At 44.7% G+C, this 6,458-nt stretch overlaps 1 long non-coding RNA gene across 1 annotated transcript; it reads left to right on the top strand.

Moving 5' to 3' along the window:
* The first annotated feature begins 1,197 nt into the window (after window positions 1-1,197).
* On the top strand, window positions 1,198-4,278 carry LOC148658748 (uncharacterized). Its single transcript, XR_015940159.1, has 3 exons — window positions 1,198-1,816; window positions 2,490-2,691; window positions 4,162-4,278. It is a non-coding gene; the product is annotated as an uncharacterized LOC148658748 (long non-coding RNA).
* Window positions 4,279-6,458: the final 2,180 nt, after the last annotated feature.

Here is a 6,458-nt window from a genome sequence, read left to right as displayed (position 1 = left end):
ACGAGACAGTGAGGAGGGTGTCGCGACGACTGAACACAGTTTTGTAGCTGTGAGTGGGGAAAAGAGGAATTATGGCGGCCTCTGCAGGGCAGACTCGGAACTGCACCTCCAGGAACCATTGGGACGAAATCGAGAATACTCGTCTGTTAAGAGGCGTTCCACCCTTGCAATATAGCGCCGTTCTGTATTATAATACTGGCCCAATTATTCAACCCCAAGGGAGCTCCCTAGCTGTCTGGGAACCAGAAGAAAACTCTTCATTAGCAGAACAGATCTAAAATATGTTCTTTACTGTCCAAGCCTTTTAATGGCACAAATTGTATTGTTTTAAAGTATCTTTATCGAAATAGTGGAAAATACCTTCTTCAAAGGCCAAGTTTCAATTGCACGATCGAGTCTACTTATGTAAAACCAGAACTTTACATAATAAAAATAAATATCAGCTGATACACTGGAAGCAGAATGACTGTGTTGCATGTCCATCTGTCATGTTTGTTTGCTGGAATTGCAGAACTCATAAGACAGGCTCATAGTTTGATACACTGTAGGTGTTGGGTAGTGCACCTTGTAAAAGCGGTTATTGCTAAGAGCTGGTGATGCGATGTCCGTATTTATAAATACATACAGCTTGTGTAACCCTCAAAGCAGGACCCTACAGATTGCAGAACACGTTGTGTGTAACCCTGTAGAGTTTCTCTAATCAGCCCTTCACACACAAATGTGGAAAAGGGGTTCGGCTCGGATACGCATATTCTCCTTCCTTCAAGACATTTTACACAGCTAGGTTTCTCGAACTCAACTGCACCAATTTAACAGTTTCTTCCGGCTGTGCTTCTCCCAGTGTTGCTGCTTTAAAGAGAACAGCAGCCATATCACCCTGCAACTCACAACTGGCAGCCCACTGAAGCTCAGCAGGTGTGAGCCTGGTCAGTACCTGGATGAGAGACCTCCTGGGAAAAACTAAGGTTGCTCCTGGAAGAGGTGTTAGTGGGGCCAGCAGGGGGCGCTCACCCTGCAGTTTGTGTGGGTCCTAATGCCCCAGTATAGTGACGGGGACACTATACTGTAAACAGGCGCCGTCCTTCAGATGAGATGTAAAACCAAGGTCCTGACTCTCTGTGGTCATTAAAAATCGCAGGGCGTTTCTCAAAAAGAGTAGGGGTGTAACCCTGGCGTTTTCCATTGGCCCTTAACCAATCATGGCATCCTAATAATCCCCATCTATGAATTGGCTACATTACTCTGCTCTCCTCCCCGCTGATGGCTGATGTGTGGTGAGTGTTCTGGCGCACTATGGCTGCCGTCGCATCATCCAGGTGGATGCTGCACATTGGTGGTGGTGGAGGGGAGTCCCCATTACCTGTAAAGCGCTTTGAGTGGAGTGTCCAGAAAAGCGCTATATAAGTGTAAGCAATTATTATTATTATTATTATTATTATTATTATTATTATTATTAACTAGGAAGCATGCAGACCCCCTGGCCTCTTGGACGGGAGCTGTACCTCCCTGCTGTGTGGAACTGGCCAGATAGTCAGGCAGTTGGGTGCTTCTTTGACAAGATTCTTCCCAGCTGGCTGATTAATAGATGTTTGCATTTCCACTGTAATGGAATAGTACTGTAAATGAGCTGTTCAGTCTCAATGTTAAGCTATGTGCATTTTCTCTCTAAGATTTAATCTGTCTTTAGCTTTTTTTTTTTCTGTAGAGATGCAGCTGTCACATGTGTGTCTGGGAAATCTGTCACCTCTAGCCAGAGGGCAGGCTAGGGAGCTGGGAGCCTCGCTTCAGAAGTCTGACAGTCACACTTTCAGGAAATGTAAGTCTCATGCCCAACATGCCCTCTATCTCGGTACATTTACAGTTGTATACTTTATTGCATTTGTATAGCGCTTCTCATTACAAAGGATTGAAAATCTATTTATACACAAATAGAAGGGGAATCGCTTAATTCATGACTGAAGCACAGCAGCCCCTGCACACAGCAGTCAGGTGGAGAAGTGAGAAATTGCCGCTCCGGTTAAATTAAGGCACATCTGTAGGGAGGCTAGATTGCATGAGCCAGGACGCTGGAGACTCGATTCCAGTCTCTCAGGAGTACAGTAAGTGAATCAGAGTCCATCACTGACACTGGATTCACACGCTGAGCCTTTGGGTGATGAAAGCTGAGGAGGTGGGGGGGTGGGGTGGTGTCAGAAATACAGCTGGTCTGTTAGAGCCAGAGAGCTGGACTCCAGAGGCATGTGTGCCCTCAGGTTTTCCAGACTTTTTGCAGCACTTGAGAGACGCTCATTTTCACATTCATAAATCATCTGTATAGGTTTTGAATGTAAAAAAGTACACCCGAACACTGGCTCCCCGCTACTGAGGTAGCGTCTATGTTAACAATGATTCTTAGTTTCTCAAAGTTTCTTGGAATAAGTTTAGAAGCTTCAAGGGTCCGCATCATCCACGAAGACAGCTTGACGGCCTCTGTTTCACTTCTTCAACAGCCTCCAGGCGCGCCCTTCTAAGGTGGCAAACTGAAGCTCAGCAGGCTTGCCACGGGCGGCGGCTGTTCTGCTTGTTCTCTTCTCAGCCTTGACAGTTTGTGTAAGCGACACAGCAAGAGCAGCCAGCGGCCAAGGCTTGACATCAGAGTCGCTGAATCCACTCGCCCTTGGTGATCAGCTCACACCATAAAACACCTCGAATGTGAGTGAGACGTTGGAAAGTCCATGCTCACAGCATGGTGTGCCAGAAAAAGACCTATTTGCTCTAATTGGCCAACACATAAGGGCATTCATTGGCCCGATTTCACACTGAGGTCAAAAGGGGGGCAAACTTCTGCACTGATGAATTAATGGATGAGTTGCCCGCAGGGCAAAATATGGATGCCTGTGTCTTAAACTATGGACATGGAGGAGAGAACTCACAATCAGCCTGTTATTTCTAAAGCCACAGTATGAATTGATAATGAAATTTCAAAGGTACACAATGGCAGCTGAAAAAATTGTATTTTTTTTTCGAGAAGTGCATTTTTTTAACAAATGCCGTGGTAATCCGAGTTTCCGCTACGCAGACAAAACAGACGGGCCCTTTTCATCGTCAGTTGCGTGTCTGAATCAAGGAAACACTGGGGTTCTGACCCCTTCCTAGAACTCAGAGCAGCAGCTTCAAGCTGCAGGAGAACAATGATCTGAACAATCCATACAGATGAATGCTGTTGGCACAATAGAGCCGGAAGCCCTAGGCTTTCTGTCTTCAGTAGTGCCGGTGATAAGCCACAGACTACAGGATCCTCTGACACTTGTCGCTGTCTCAGTGAGGAACCTGTGCCTGCAAGATTTCAGTGTAGATGTCTGCCTCACTATGGAAAGCAGAGAGAAGCCACCCACAGTGGCCTCTTCAGCGACCTCTCCCAACCAATAAAGCCTTTAAGTGCTGGCAGTGGCGAAATAATCTGGTGCGTGGGAGTGCCGTGAATAAACTCTTTCACAGACCCTGCTTTCAGAACCATTAATAATGGCATTAATACATGTCTTTGCCTTTGCCTTTGCTAGGATTTCTTTCCCTAAATCCTGTCAATTTTAATCATTCTCTGAGAGAAAATAATCTCCTAACACAAAAAAGCTAAATGGGGCTGGGAGCACTAATGTTTTTTATGTTGTTCAAAATGGTTATTTATAAAACACTGTGTGTGTGTTTTAAATACATTTTCATTCAGTTGTAGAGAGCCCCATGTAAACAACCCACTTCTATAATTCCAAAGGGGCTTTGATCCAGCATAGTCTGCAGATGTTAACTGGTTTGATGGATTTGGTGAGAATGAATGCGTCTGTGTGCGTGACTGAGATCAGATATGGACTAGACTGCAGACGTGATATTTGCGTGGTTGTTCTCTGCTTGGAATAAATATAGTAGAAATATTGCTTTTGTACAGTGTCAAGAAAAGTTTCTGAGCCCCCAATATAAGTATGGGAATTAGTTTCTTACCATGACACCCCTTTCTTTAAAACCAGTCTTTCCTTAAAAAAACAAAAGAAGAAAAAATTAAGAATCAGTGCATCTGTAAAAATAGGTAAAACCATCGTTATCACAATTAAGGTGCTAATTAGAATTAAGTGATTAAATAATTCGATAAAAAGTAAACAGGAACTGAGATTTTTCTGCCCTGTCCCTTAGAATGGTCAGAAACTTTGAGTTTGATCTTCAACCTGTGGATCAGTGGATACGCCACAATCAAAGAAGATTTGTAATTAAATCTTCAACTGACTTCGGACAAGAGCTGCTCAGACCAGGCAAGTAGAAGCAAATTTACAGGCAATTTAATTTGCAAAGCATGGTGAAAAGGGCAGTATCTTGCCTCGCAGGTAATCCACTGGAGACAGCAAGGGCTTGTCCTGATATCGCAGTGTGCCCTGCAGAAAGGTCCACTACTTCAGCTCGGACTCTTTTCACGAGGTCTGGTTGAACTTGGTGGGTGGGATAAAGATCAGGGAAAAGCTGTGCTGAGCTGGACAGATGTCAGCTGACAGCCTGGTGTGGCTGAGAAGATGGCCCATGCTTCTGTACATTGAAATCTGGGGCTGCAGGCATGTGCGCATCTAGAAGTTTAAAACCCAGAGCTTTCATTTTGCAAGGGGAAAGCCAGCCGTGTTTTCTTTCAGTCACACCGCATTCATTTTGCTTTTGTCTCTGTTCTTCCTTTTCCTTCAGTGAGGCCCGCTGCTTGTGAGGCAAATGAGGTGATTGTTAGAGAAATGCTTTCTGCATTGATGCTCCTTCATTTGCATTCAGTGCCTGAGACCTGCCCGCGAAGCAGTGTCTCCTGTGACGGCAGCTCTCCACAGGTGACGGTGACTCAGACAGCTCTGTGTGCGCGTGTGCCTGGTGGGGGTGGGGACTCTGAAAGGGCTCCAGTTCACTTCACTTCCACTGTTCCACCAGGACATGTTGGCACAAAGGTGTTTACTGAGGCCTGTCATGTTAAACACAGAGACCCTACGGCAGATCTCATTAGAGAGTGCTTGTTCCCTTCCTCAAGTCTCAGTCCTGGAGATGCTAGAGTCCACACCACGCAGGCAGGTATAGTCTGAGTGTAAAACAAACTGTTTTAATTTTGTCTCTTTGACAGTAAGTCAAAAGGAAGTTTAAAGGCAATACTCTGCACTGGAGCCTTGATTCTGGCCTCTACCAGAAATGCAAGATCCAGACAATCAAAACGAATCATAAACTAAAACAATAAAAAATAAAACTGGCATCACCAGAATACTGTCATTTGCATTCAACATTTCTTGATATTCAGATCTGTCTTTGATCAGAAATCAGATGCGTAGTTGCTGTGGAGATGGAGACAGTGTGGTAGAAAGGCAGGTGGACACCTGCAGCAGCTTCAGGCGAGTCTGACTCCCAGCTGGCTGGCCGAAACACATGATCAGAGTAATTGCCAAGGGGAAGCCCTGTTTCACATTGACACTGAGATAAAGCCGCTGCAAAAAAACCCAGTCACATAGAAGAGCAGACTCTCAACGCCTTTGGGCCTGGTCGCTTGTTCTTGCAGGGCCTGATGCATACTGCTATGCAAAAAGCCTCAATTACGGGCTACCTGCAAAACTGAAAGCTTAAGGAAGAATCAAAGCAATGTGGATAATCGTGACTTGATTGTTTGAATTTACTCACCAAGGATTCCAAGCAGCTTTCTTATAACAGCATCTGTCTCCAAGGCCCCCCTCCTCCATGTTCAGCTGTCTACCCAACTCTGCTATTTCATTAATTCCGAAAGGTGCATTCCTTAGCCACTGACAACAGTGGGTGAATTTCTTTATATTCTTATTGGGTTAGTGATTTATGTATACAGACAAAGATACACACAAAGTACACAGATAATAGGAATATAAACAGATATACTGTATGGAACTACATAATTGTATATGGCAGCCATGATCTTAGGCATGGTAAATTGCACCTCATCATTCAGTCACTGTGGCTTTTCTTTTTGTGCTGCCCCATGATTCTTATGTTCTTGGTAAGTGTCGCTTTGGATCCCAACACAAAACATCTTGTTGTCAATAAGATGACAAGATCCTTTTTTTCACATATTACTCCCCCCATTTTTTTTAGATGCACCTGAACAAGCTCCCTCACCCCCTCTCCACTCAAACACACCTCCACAACATAAAGAAAATGTTAAGTGGCTGTAATAATCTTTGATCAGCAGTTTATTAAACTGGGCATCTGCAGCGCCATCTAGTGGATGGATGTGGAATATATTCATTTTCTTTCGCAGGCAGCCAGAGCCAGAATGACCAGCTCAGTGATGCAGAAGTGCTGGGAGAAACCTGGACAGTTTCTGTATGGCAGGGGTCTTTGAGTACAGCCGTCTAGCACGTTTCATAGGTCTCTTTTAAGCTCATCAGCAGCACAAAACCTGAGGAAGAGCTTTACATCAGATCAATTACTGTAAGTCTTAATTGGACCAA

The sequence above is a fragment of the Lepisosteus platostomus genome, chromosome 7 (assembly GCF_059453375.1).
Source record: "Lepisosteus platostomus isolate fLepPlt1 chromosome 7, fLepPlt1.hap1, whole genome shotgun sequence".
In the NCBI taxonomy this organism is placed as follows: Eukaryota; Metazoa; Chordata; class Actinopteri; order Semionotiformes; family Lepisosteidae; genus Lepisosteus; species Lepisosteus platostomus.
This window is presented reverse-complemented; position numbering and strand designations above follow the sequence as displayed.